Raw genomic sequence first — 12500 nt, forward strand, 5'->3', positions numbered from 1 at the left:
CAGGGTCACTGTCTCTTACCAAGAAAAGAGAACTCTTCCCGGGACTCGCGCCAGCGTCTCCGAGTTCGTTTGCGTCACCGCACTTGGCACCGTGAGGCGCCTATCTCCGTGTCAAGGTTCGGGAATGTTAACCAGATTCCCTTTCGGCCAACGGGAGCAATGCGAGCACCACTCCGCTTCAGAACGCCGTTCGGCTATGCCTTAGGGTCGACTGACCCATGTTCAACTGCTGTTCACATGGAACCCTTCTCCACTTCGGCCTTCAAAGTTCTCGTTTGAATATTTGCTACTTCCACCAAGATCTGCACCGACGGCCGCTCCACTCGGGCTCACGCCCAAAGCTTCTGCGCTGGCCGCCGCGGCCTTCCTACTCGTCGCGGCTTATCGCACCGTGTGCCCGTACTGCCGCGACGGTTCGGTATAGGCTCGACGTTCGAGCGTCATCCATTTTCAGGGCTGATTGATTCGGCAGGTGAGTTGTTACACACTCCTTAGCGGTTTCCGACTTCCATGGCCACCGTCCTGCTGTCTATATCAACCAACACCTTTTGTGGTCTCTCATGAACGTCCCTGCATCGGACGCCTTAACCGAACGTTCGGTTCATCCCGCATCGCCAGTCCTGCTTACCAAGAGTGGCCCACTTGGCACTCGCATTCACGTGCCGAGACTCCAATTGAGTGAGTCCGGCTTCTTACCAATTTAAAGTTTGAGAATAGGTTGAGGTCGTTTCGTCCCCAAGGCCTCTAATCATTCGCTTTACCAGATAAAACTGCGACTAAGCGCCAGCTATCCTGAGGGAAACTTCGGAAGGAACCAGCTACTAGATGGTTCGATTAGTCTTTCGCCCCTATGCCCAAATTCGACGATCGATTTGCACGTCAGAACCGCTACGGCCCTCCACCAGAGTTTCCTCTGGCTTCAGCCTGTTCAGGCATAGTTCACCATCTTTCGGGTCCCAACAAGCACGCTCTTGCTCGACCCCTAGGACGCGGCCTATGGGATCGGCCGGCGATGCGCCTAATGAAAGGATCTCGCCTCGTTTGCCTTCACTGTGCTTTCGGGTTTCGTACTGCCCAACACCTCGCGCGCGTGTTAGACTCCTTGGTCCGTGTTTCAAGACGGGTCGGAGACGTGGCCAGCTTAAGCCGCAGACCCCTGGCGTCTGAGCGCTAACGCGAAGAAGGCCTTGTACAAACTCTAGAGACTGCGAGCAGTTTCCAAAGCCGTATTCCAGCGATCAACACGCAGCCTGTCCGAAGACCGACGCGGAATCTCTCCTCGGTCGCCGAGCCGAAGCTAATCGAACGCCTATAACACTCTTCCGAAGAAGAGCTACCTTGCGAACGACCAAAGTCAGCCCAGCAACCGGTCGCGGCCCTCGCCGAACGCTAGTGCAGCGCCGCGACGCCAGCGCAACCGTAAGAGTCTCCGAAGATCACTCAAACAGTAGGACAGCTCTCGCAGCGCCTGAAAACGTCCGGCGACTCGATGGGCGCCTCCGTTTGCCTCCAAGCGGTTTCACGTACTCTTTAACTCTCTCTTCAAAGTGCTTTTCAACTTTCCCTCACGGTACTTGTTCGCTATCGGTCTCGAGCCAGTATTTAGCCTTAGATGGAGTTTACCACCCGCTTAGGGCTGCATTTCCAAACAACCCGACTCCGGGAAAACCGCTAGGACGAATTACGACCGCCGCCAAGGGCCTAACACCCGCTCTGGGAAAAGGCCTCGATCAGAAGAACGTGGGCAGTCGTTGGTTCGCCGCATGCTGAATTCCATACGCTACATTTCCTCGCCCTCCAAAAAGGCTCGGATTTAGCGCTGGGCTTATCCCGCTTCACTCGCCGTTACTAGGGGAATCCTTGTTAGTTTCTTTTCCTCCGCTTAGTGATATGCTTAAGTTCAGCGGGTCGTCCCGCCCGATCTCAGGTCAAAAGTGATGTACTATAAAAGTACATGCGCTTTGTACGTCGGCCTTTTGAAGTCACTTAACTTATTCTCGAGCACCTACCGTCGTTGCTACCTCACCCGAGGCCAGCAGGCTGCTCACGCTTCAGCTGTGAAATCGCCAGACCAGCTGTCTTTGACGACACGCTCCTTAATTAAGAAACGAGTCGCAGGCACTTTCAAACTAATGAAAGGATCGGTGTGTTAAAGACCCTGAGACGGACGTGGCCCCAGGATTACCCGAGGCCGCAATACGCGTTCAGAATATCGATGCTCAATGTGTCCTGCAATTCACATTACTTCTCGGAGCTAGCTCCGTCCTTCATCGACGCTCGAGCCGAGTGATCCACCGCTAAGAGATCTCTCGTGTTAATCAATCTCAATGCAACCAAAAAATCGTGTTCAAAAAGAAGCGGCCGCGCCAGCACTTGCGTGCTGAATTATTACTCCCGCTGTCAGGAAGCAACGCGACCGAACTATAACAGTTACAGGGCTCGGTCCCTTCGAAGAAGAGACGTCGCTTGAAATCAAATTTCGATTCGTTAATGATCCTTCCGCAGGTTCACCTACGGAAACCTTGTTACGACTTTTACTTCCTCTAAATGATCAAGTTCGATCGTCTTTTCGAACACCGGCGAGTGCGTTGCCGCACGTACCAGGCTCAATCGGAGGACCTCACTAAACCATTCAATCGGTAGTAGCGACGGGCGGTGTGTACAAAGGGCAGGGACGTAATCAACGCAAGCTAATGACTCGCGCTTACTGGGAATTCCTCGTTCAAGGGAAACAATTGCAAGTCCCTATCCCTAGCACGACCGGGGTTCAACGGATTACCCGGACCTTTCGGCCTAGGGAACACACGATGATCCGGTCAGTGTAGCGCGCGTGCGGCCCCGAACATCTAAGGGCATCACAGACCTGTTATTGCTCAATCTCGTGTGGCTAAACGCCACTAGTCCCTCTAAGAAGTTGTCTCCGACCCAATGGGTCGAGCAGCTATTTAGCAAGTAAGAGTCTCGTTCGTTATCGGAATTAACCAGACAAATCGCTCCACCAACTAAGAACGGCCATGCACCACCACCCACAGAATCAAGAAAGAGCTCTCAATCTGTCAATCCTCGCTGTGTCCGGGCCGGGTGAGATTTCCCGTGTTGAGTCAAATTAAGCCGCAGGCTCCACTCCTGGTGGTGCCCTTCCGTCAATTCCTTTAAGTTTCAGCTTTGCAACCATACTTCCCCCGGAACCCAAAGACTTTGGTTTCCCGGAAGCTGCCGGACAGTTCTTAAGTTCGACACTGCCCGATCGCTAGTCGGCATCGTTTAAGGTCAGAACTAGGACGGTATCTGATCGTCTTCGAACCTCTGACTTTCGCTCTTGATTAAAGAAAACATTCTTGGCAAATGCTTTCGCAGTCGTTCGTCTTGCGCCGATCCAAGAATTTCACCTCTAACGGCACAGTACGGATGCCCCCGTCCGTTCCTATTAATCATTACCTCGTGCTCCGAAAACCAACAAAATAGAACCGAGGTCCTATTCCATTATTCCATGCAACATTATACAAGCGTAAAGCCTGCTTTGAACACTCTAATTTTTTCAAGGTAAACTTGCCGGACCACCGCAACACTCAGTTAAGAGCACCGCGAAGGCACCGACCAACAAGAACAACGAGGCCAGTGCTAGCCTTTCGACCGACCAACCTCGCCGTCCCTATATCCAACTACGAGCTTTTCAACCGCAACAACTTAAATATACACTTTTGGAGCTGGAATTACCGCGGCTGCTGGCACCAGACTTGCCCTCCAATGGATACTCGTTAAAAAGTTTAAAGTGTACTCATTCCAATTGCAGGACCTCGTACGAGGTCTGCATTGTTATTTTTCGTCACTACCTCCCCGAGCCGGGAATGGGTAATTTGCGCGCCTGCTGCCTTCCTTGGATGTGGTAGCCGTTTCTCAGGCTCCCTCTCCGGAATCGAACCCTGATTCTCCGTCACCCGTTACAACCTCGGTAGGCCGATACCGTACCGACGATAGTTGATAGGGCAGTTGCTTTAATGAGATGTCGCCAGCACTAGGCCGTGCGATCCGCAAGCTTATCCAGAGTCACCATTGTAACGACCCGAAAGCCGGTTAGTTTTGGTCTGATAAATGCGCGCCTCACGTCAGTTCGGCGCTTTACGCATGTATTAGCTCTAGAATTGCCACAGTTATCCATGTAAAAGCGTACAATCAAATGAACCATAACTGATTTAATGAGCCATTCGCAGTTTCACTGTACGTGAGCTCGTACTTACACTTGCATGGCTTAATCTTTGAGACAAGCATATGACTACTGGCAGGATCAACCAGATAACTATCCGAGGGCGTTTAAACCCGTTGCTCGACTGAGCGTTTTTACTGTATAAATACAGACCTTTTCTATCACTCGGCTTAAAAGCCTTGCGAACGTTACTGAAAGTCGGCGCCGGCCTTTTGCTGTTTAAAGCGCCAGCCCGCGTCGACTGCAGCATGCAGCTTTACAACTGACTGTTCTTTCTCCCGACCAACCGTTTGCCTTCTGCCGGTTAACTCGTCAGCAGCAACACGCCATCTGTCTGCTGCAGTTACCCGCCTCGAGCCGTGCCTGCCTGCGTCGGCTACTCGTCTCGACGACTTCGCAAAGCTATAAGCCTACCGCCGCTGGACGCTTGTAGTTTTTCATACGCTGCTCCAATGCGTTTACATAGCACGTTCGCCGCCGCTGCAATAGCCGCGCCTCGGGTGCTAAACAGTAATGCTTTAAGCCCGCTTTCTCGTCAAGTCGACCGAACGCACAAACACGTCTCTCTCACTAGTGTAAAGTAATGCATACGTGTATGATGCTCAAATGTTGCTGTTGAACTTTTTTTGCCGATTTTTTCCGATTTTTTTCAATTTCTTTGTTTCTTTTCAATTATTTTAATGTTTTAAGCTTATTTATGCTACGTTTAAATGTTTTAATACTTTTTTATACTTTATTTAATATGTTTAAAAGAAATAAATAAAAAAAAATATGTATAAACTACTTTTTTTAATGTTTTAAATATATATATTTATTATAAATAAACTTTATTTGTATTATTTTTTATTTAAGCGTACTTTTTAAATCTTTATATTTGTTTTATCGTTTTAAGCACATTGCGATAAATATAATAAACAAAAAATTGAATAAAAATAATAATAATAAAAAAAAAAAAAAAAAAAACATAAGCTTATTTTATATGTTTTATTTTATTTTTATTTAAACTTACTTTTCAAACCTTAATACTCGTTTTATTTTTTTAAGCAGATTGCGATAAATATAATAAACAAACAATTAAATGAAAATAAATTAAAAAAATCAAACATAAGCTTATTTTATATGTTACATTTTATCTTTATTTAAACTTACTTTTTAAACCTTTATAGTTGTTTTATTTTTTAAGCACATCGCGATAGATATAATAAACAAACAATGAAATAAAAATAATAATAAAAATAATAATAAATCATAAGCTTATTTTGTATGTTTCATTTTATTTTATTTAAAACTTACAATTTAAACCTTTGTATTTGTTCTATTCTTTTAAGCACATCGCGATAAATATAACAAGCAAACAATTAAATAATAATAATAATAAAAAAATCATAAACTTATTTTATATGTTTCATTTTATTTTTATTTAAACTTACTTTTTTAACCTTTATAGTTGTTTTATTTTTTAAGCACATGGCGATAAATATAATAAGCAAACAATTAAATAAAAATAATAACAAATAAATAAAACAATACGGCTAAACTATAAAAAGAAAACTAAATAACTGATAAATACTTGTAAAACAATATTTGAAAAATGTATTTTGAAACACAACACGATTGATTTATAAATAATAATATATTTTTAATTTGTGTAGTTCATTTAAAGTAGTCTCCCTTTTTGCTTCTGGTTTTATTAGAGTTATATATAACAATAAATGGTGTAGTTTATTTAAAGTAGTCTCCCTTTTTGCTTCTGGTTTAATTAAAGTTATATAACACATACTATAGTAAGTTAGATAAACTATAGTAACTTTATAAAACTACTTTACAAAATACATTTGTATAATTTAATAACTTTAAAATAACTATCAAGAATAAAATAGAATAGCTTTAAGTTTAGTATACAATTGGTATGTAAATTGTGTAGTTTATTGAAAGTAGTCTCCTTATTTGCTTCTGGTTTTACTTGAGTTACATAACGTTAAATAAACATACTTAATAAACGTAACCATCAATACTGTCATTTTAATAAAACTAAGTACAAATACATTGAATTAACATAGAACTTTAAAAAGCCTTCGCTAGTATCTGTTGGTAACAGTAAATAACCTATTATGACTCACAATACAAGTGCGAAATTTATTTTTCATTTGATTTTTCAGGTATTTATTTATTTGTGGAAATAAACTTTTTTATTACATTAGAAACTAATTGAATTTTTCCTATAACTATACCTATTATTATATTTAGTATGCTTAAAAGTAATAAAATGACACGTCGCGATTATATAATAAACAAACAATCAAACAAACAAAGAAATAAAAAAAAAAACTATTTTTTTAAACTTATATTTCAACTATATGTCTTATTTTATTTTCATTTAAACTTACTTTAAACCTCTGTATTTGTTATATATATTTCAACACAATACGATTAAACTATAAGACAAACAACAAAATAAAATAATCACATTAATAAATACACTAAGCAAATAGCTAGAATAAATATAAATAGTTCAATATATACAATATATTTCTTCCATTTTTAAGTTACTTGTTAAACATATTTATTTAAAAATGTTTCTTTAGAATATAAAACTAACAGTTCTACAAATAAAGAAATTAAAAAGCCAATACACATAACACTAACTTTTCATAAATTAGATATGCAAATATGAACAAAATAATAACTAAATTCTAAAGCTTTTGTAAACTGTGAACTTATAAACTTATAATAATAATTGCATATTCACTATTCACAATAGCTTTTTATTTAGTACACAACTGGTCTGTAAATTGTGTAGTTTATTGAAAGTATAATCCCGTTTTGCTTCTGGTTTAAATAAAGTTATACAACACATACTAAAGTAAATTAAATAAAGTAATTCACTACTATCGTATTAAATAAAACCAATTTACAAAATACATTAATTTAAATTAAAGTGAACTTTGAACTTATAATAATAATTGCATATTCACTATTCAGAATTTCTTTAAATTTAGTACACAACTGGTCTGTAAATTGTGTTGGTTCTATTCAAGTACTCTCCTTGTTTGTTTTGTTTTAGTTGTATTTATTTTTAGATACTAGCACATTCAATACACATAATAAAGTAAACCAAATAAACTCTATTAATTTAAACTAAGTACAAATACATTAAGTTAATACAAAACTTTAAAAAGCTTTTGCTAGTATCTGTTGGTAACAGTAAATAACTTATTATGACTCACAATACAAAAGTGCAAAATTTATTTTCGTTTGATTTTTCAAGTAGCCACGCTTTTATTTGTTTTTGGACAAAAAGACTTTAAAGTTTTAGTATAAAAGACTAATTGTATTAATTTTAACTCAGAAAATTGTACTCTACAAGATGGTGCCATTATTTTTTCGATATCTCAAACTGGTCAAACCACTTTTTTAGCGCTCTAATTGGTTTAAACAGCAAATAACGTTATCTGATTGGCTTACGTTTTTATTTGCTAATAACTAGAATTTACTTTTCTTTTAAGCGTTAAAGAAATGTAAATAAACGAGTAATAAGTATAAATAGGTCAGAAAGAAAAATAGTACAAAAAAGATGAATTCAAAAAGCAAAAGCCTACGGCACGTGGTATTCCCAAGCGGTCACCCATCTAAGTACTAACCACGCCCGACACTGCTTAACTTCCCAGATCGGACGAGATGGGGTGTACTCAGTGTGGTATGGTCGTAGGCGTTTGAAGGCGTTTACAAGCCTTTATAAACCCTTCGGTTTATTTAAAAAACCTATTTGCACTTGATTTACAATCAATTTGATATTTTAAAATTATTCCTTATAAAATTTTAACCTGAATTAACTTTTTTTTTGTTTTTTTAATCAACAGTTACTCCCAAACTGTACTAAAACTGTATTGTAACTGTACAAAAGTGTTTGTTTAAACAATTGTTATCTATAAATTACCTAAGACCAGGAAAAGTAGAAGTAAAGTTTATTGAATTATTAAATAAATAAAATAAAATCGTAAAATAAAATAATACAATATGTTTACAATTTGTCATTGATCTATCCATTTATGTTATTGCATTACAAATACAAACATTGCATACATTCAAGAGTATTATTCATCAATCTTTTCAATATAATAAGTTTTAAATTTATATTTATTTTTAAATAATTCCTGACATTTTAGATTACCTGAGATTTTTTTTTTAATTAAATTAATTTTAGTAATTAAATACTTGACGTTCTATTTTGTTTAATTTGATAACTCAACCATGTTTATTTTTTTTACTAATTTAAAAGAACTATTAAACTAAAAGACATTACATACAGCTTCTAAAAGTTTTAAACACCTTAAAAAATATTATTATTTTAAAGATATATTAAAGAACTAAACAGATATTACTCCTAAAAAATCTTGTTAATAATATATAAAAAGTACTCAAAGTCAGACTCGGAAATATATATACTGTTGTATATCTTACTTGAAGTTCACTGTAATTGACACTGTATAACAAAATTATAAAAATCAACCTATTTATATAGCAAAATATTTCTTTATCTTTGTCGTGGCGCGGTGGGTCAGTGGTCTTATCAGCTGACTCATAAGCAGAAGGTTGTAAGATCGAATCCCGCTAGTCGTCACGAAACACCACTATCGTTCAATGTTCGGGCTTCAAATTCTTTGAGATTATACTGTACTATTTATCTATCTAACTAATCTATCTAACAAATGTTGTTCAATCTAGGTTGTGGGTACTTGGGTCGAGTAATGCCTTTGACTTACAATCTGTTGTGGATTGACAATATTCCTCTATCTATCAATAAACAAATCTATCTAATAAATGTTGTTCAATCTAGGTTGTGGGTACTTGGGTCGAGTAATGCCTTTGACCTACAATCTGTTGTTGATTGTCAACATTCCTCTATCTATCAATAATGATTATATTCAATAATAAATGTTGATTAATTCAGTTGTAAGAAAACCAGTGCGCTGGTTAGGTTGGGTAAGGCCTTCGACTTACAATCTTGGGGATTATCAACGTTCATCACAAGTACAGTAACGATCTCATTGAATTTCCAGTTGGAACATTGGATTGTAGTGGTGGCCTACTTTGTAGGTTTTTTGCCTAGTTTGTTTTTTGCCTAGTAGTGTTTGCCTAGTTTGACAAACTATTGTATATATATTGTATAACTTTATTTGTATTATTTTTTATTTAAATTACTACTTATTATTAAAGAATTAAATTTTCTTAGAAAAAAAAACTATGTATTTTAACTAATGCTTATTTTATATGTTTTGTTTTATTTTTATTCAAACTTACTTTAAACCTCTGTATTTTTTATACAATACGATTAAACTATATAACAGAAAAATAATTAAATAATCAAACTATTGAATAAGCAGTTAATTAGTGTGTTTTTTTATGCTTCTTTCATTTTTAACTTACTTGTTAACCATATTTCTTTTATTAAAGTATAAAACTAACAGTTACTAAAATAAAATAATCATAAAGTCAATACACAAAACACTAACTTTTTATAATTTAAATATGCAAACATGAATATAGTTATGAATCTATTATTTATTCAAATAGAATTATTCAAAGCTTATAATTATAAAGCTTTTGTATAATGTTTCAATTACAGTGAACTTTAAGTAAGATAAGTTTTTTTTTTGTATTAACTACAAAATTGGTATTTTAGTTTATTATTAGTAACTAAATACTTATATTTATTATATTTAAAAAAAAACATCTATACTAACTCTAATTTCAAAGCATATTAAAACATACAAATTTTACCAACTAAATATTTATTTTTATTTTAATTATTATAACTTTCAAACATAAGCTTGTATACCTTATATACCTATATACCTCATATAGTAGGCTTGACATAACATAACATTATTTAATTCTTTTTGTTTGAAATAAACTCATTTAGTTATTAGTAAATTACAACATAAATGTTTATAACAATATAACTAAGATTTAGCTTTTGAGTTAGTAAACTTTGATAGTTTTCTTTTAATAGTTTAATAGTCCTTATTTAAGTTCAAACAAAATTGCTATATATTTAATACACATACAAAAGTAAACTAAGTAAACGTAATTCAATAGTTTCTATTAAGTAAAAGTAATTACAAATACATTAAGTTAATACAAAACTTTAAAAAGCTTTTGCTAGTATCTGTTGGTAACAGTAAATAACTTATTATGACTCACAATACAAAAGTGCAAAATTTATTTTCGTTTGATTTTTCAAGTAGCCACGCTTTTATTTGTTTTTGGACAAAAAAACTTTTAAGTTTTAGTATAAAAGACTAATTGTATTAATTTTAACTCAGAAAATTGTACTCTACAAGATGGTGCCATTATTTTTTCGATATCTCAAACTGGTCAAACCACTTTTTTAGCGCTCTAATTGGTTTAAACAGCAAATAACGTTATCTGATTGGCTTACGTTTTTATTTGCTAATAACTAGAATTTACTTTTCTTTTAAGCGTTAAAGAAATGTAAATAAACGAGTAATAAGTATAAATAGGTCAGAAAGAAAAATAGTACAAAAAAGATGAATTCAAAAAGCAAAGGCCTACGGCACGTGGTATTCCCAAGCGGTCACCCATCTAAGTACTAACCACGCCCGACACTGCTTAACTTCCCAGATCGGACGAGATGGGGTGTGCTCAGTGTGGTATGGTCGTAGGCGTTTGAAAGCGTTTACAAGCCTTTATAAACCCTTCGGTTTGTTTAAAAAACCTATTTGCACTTGATTTACAATCAATTTGATATTTTAAAATTATTCCTTATAAAATTTCAACTTGATGTAAGTATTTTTTTTATTAAAACCTTTTTTTTTGGTGTTTTAATTACAATTACTCCCTGTAACTTTATTTAAGACTTTGTTTAAAAGATTGTTAACTATATTCTATATTAAATACTATGATTAGAAGTAAAGTTTATTAAGTGATTAAACTAAATAAAAAATAATGTTAAAATAAACATGTTGTGTTTAGTTTGTTTTACTATTTCTCATTGTTCTATTTATAGATGGTTTTGTTTTACTTCAAGAATATTTATAGTTAGTTTCTAAAGAATATCTCATACTACATCAGATTTTACGATTAACTTAATTTTAGGTAATAAAATATTTGACGTTTAATTTAATAACTCAACTATGTTTATGTTATAAAATAATAGTATATAATACACATACATTATAATATATAATAATATGTATAACTAGTTGTTTTACTTTAAAATGAATAATTAAGTGGAAGAATTAAAAGAACTCACATTTTTGAAGAGAGCGTGGAAAACCAGAATAGTCTATTAAAACATTTATTAAATTATCGATAAATATAGAATACAATAGAATTAAACATATAAACGTAACTGTGGTTGCTTAGAAACTAAACAAGAATTTTTTTAATAAAAATATAAAATAGTTATTATATAGAATTAAAATAAAATAAAAGTAATATAAATTATATTTTTAAACTAAATAACAATTCACGAGCAATATTAGCGCAATGTCAGAGTATGAGTTTATAATAAAGGAATTGCTTCCTTGATGTTGATACTTACCTTATTCAAATAGAATACATTTTCAGCAATCAGGCTTGTGTTTATCTTAGCGCGCGTAACACAACGTTTGTGGGTTTTGGCACACTTTTGTCGATAGTGGGCGCCCCGCCTTTTAAGTACAGAAATTTCGGGAATTTTCGATTTTCGGAATTCTGACTCGACAGATCGTTTTTGTTTGGTCCAGAGACCCCGTAAAAAATTTTTCAGCCCATTTGAAGCATGATGAAAAAATGTTATTTCGACCCCCTTTTTTTAGGGGTTACGGGGACATCAACCCATTTTTTGGGAATAAAAAACTCCTAGAAAAGGACCACTTTTCTTCTTTTTTCGAATTTCGACTTTTTATTTTTTTGGAAAATTTTTCTATTTTCTTTGTTTGTTCTATTATAATGTCGAAAATATTTTTTTTGAGCTTCGCAACGCATAAGGACTAACGTAAGGTAAGTTTTAAAAGATTTTTTTTTTCGATAATTTTTTCTATATTTTTTGTTTGGTCCATTACAAAGTCGAAAATATTTTTTACGGCTTCTAAACGCGTGTAGATTAACCGTAGGTAGGTTATTTCGAAATTTAAATCTTTCAATATTAATAATTTTTTAGTAAATTGTTCGATTATGAGGTTTTTATGGCTCTTTCAGCACCCAATAACCTACAATAAACACATTAGAAAATAAAATATGAAATAAAAACATCAACTAAAATGAAAATAACATATTCTGTCAGTGAAAA

At 34.9% G+C, this 12500-nt stretch overlaps 4 non-coding genes and 1 pseudogene across 4 annotated transcripts; all 5 read right to left on the bottom strand.

The window, feature by feature from the left end:
* Positions 1-1931, bottom strand: LOC145849010 (large subunit ribosomal RNA; annotated as a pseudogene; the record flags this gene model as incomplete).
* A 222-nt stretch (positions 1932-2153) lies between these two features.
* LOC145849013 (5.8S ribosomal RNA) lies at positions 2154-2306 on the bottom strand. The gene has a single exon (XR_014372277.1). It is a non-coding gene; the product is annotated as a 5.8S ribosomal RNA (ribosomal RNA).
* A 182-nt stretch (positions 2307-2488) lies between these two features.
* Positions 2489-4296, bottom strand: LOC145849008 (small subunit ribosomal RNA). Its single transcript, XR_014372274.1, has one exon. It is a non-coding gene; the product is annotated as a small subunit ribosomal RNA (ribosomal RNA).
* Positions 4297-7796: 3500 nt separating this feature from the next.
* Positions 7797-7915, bottom strand: LOC145849011 (5S ribosomal RNA). The gene has a single exon (XR_014372276.1). It is a non-coding gene; the product is annotated as a 5S ribosomal RNA (ribosomal RNA).
* Positions 7916-10773: 2858 nt separating this feature from the next.
* LOC145849006 (5S ribosomal RNA) lies at positions 10774-10892 on the bottom strand. The gene has a single exon (XR_014372272.1). It is a non-coding gene; the product is annotated as a 5S ribosomal RNA (ribosomal RNA).
* Positions 10893-12500: the final 1608 nt, after the last annotated feature.

Source organism: Thalia democratica, unplaced genomic scaffold, assembly GCF_965202585.1.
Source record: "Thalia democratica unplaced genomic scaffold, ktThaDemo2.hap1.1 HAP1_SCAFFOLD_1938, whole genome shotgun sequence".
Classification (NCBI taxonomy): domain Eukaryota; kingdom Metazoa; phylum Chordata; class Thaliacea; order Salpida; family Salpidae; genus Thalia; species Thalia democratica.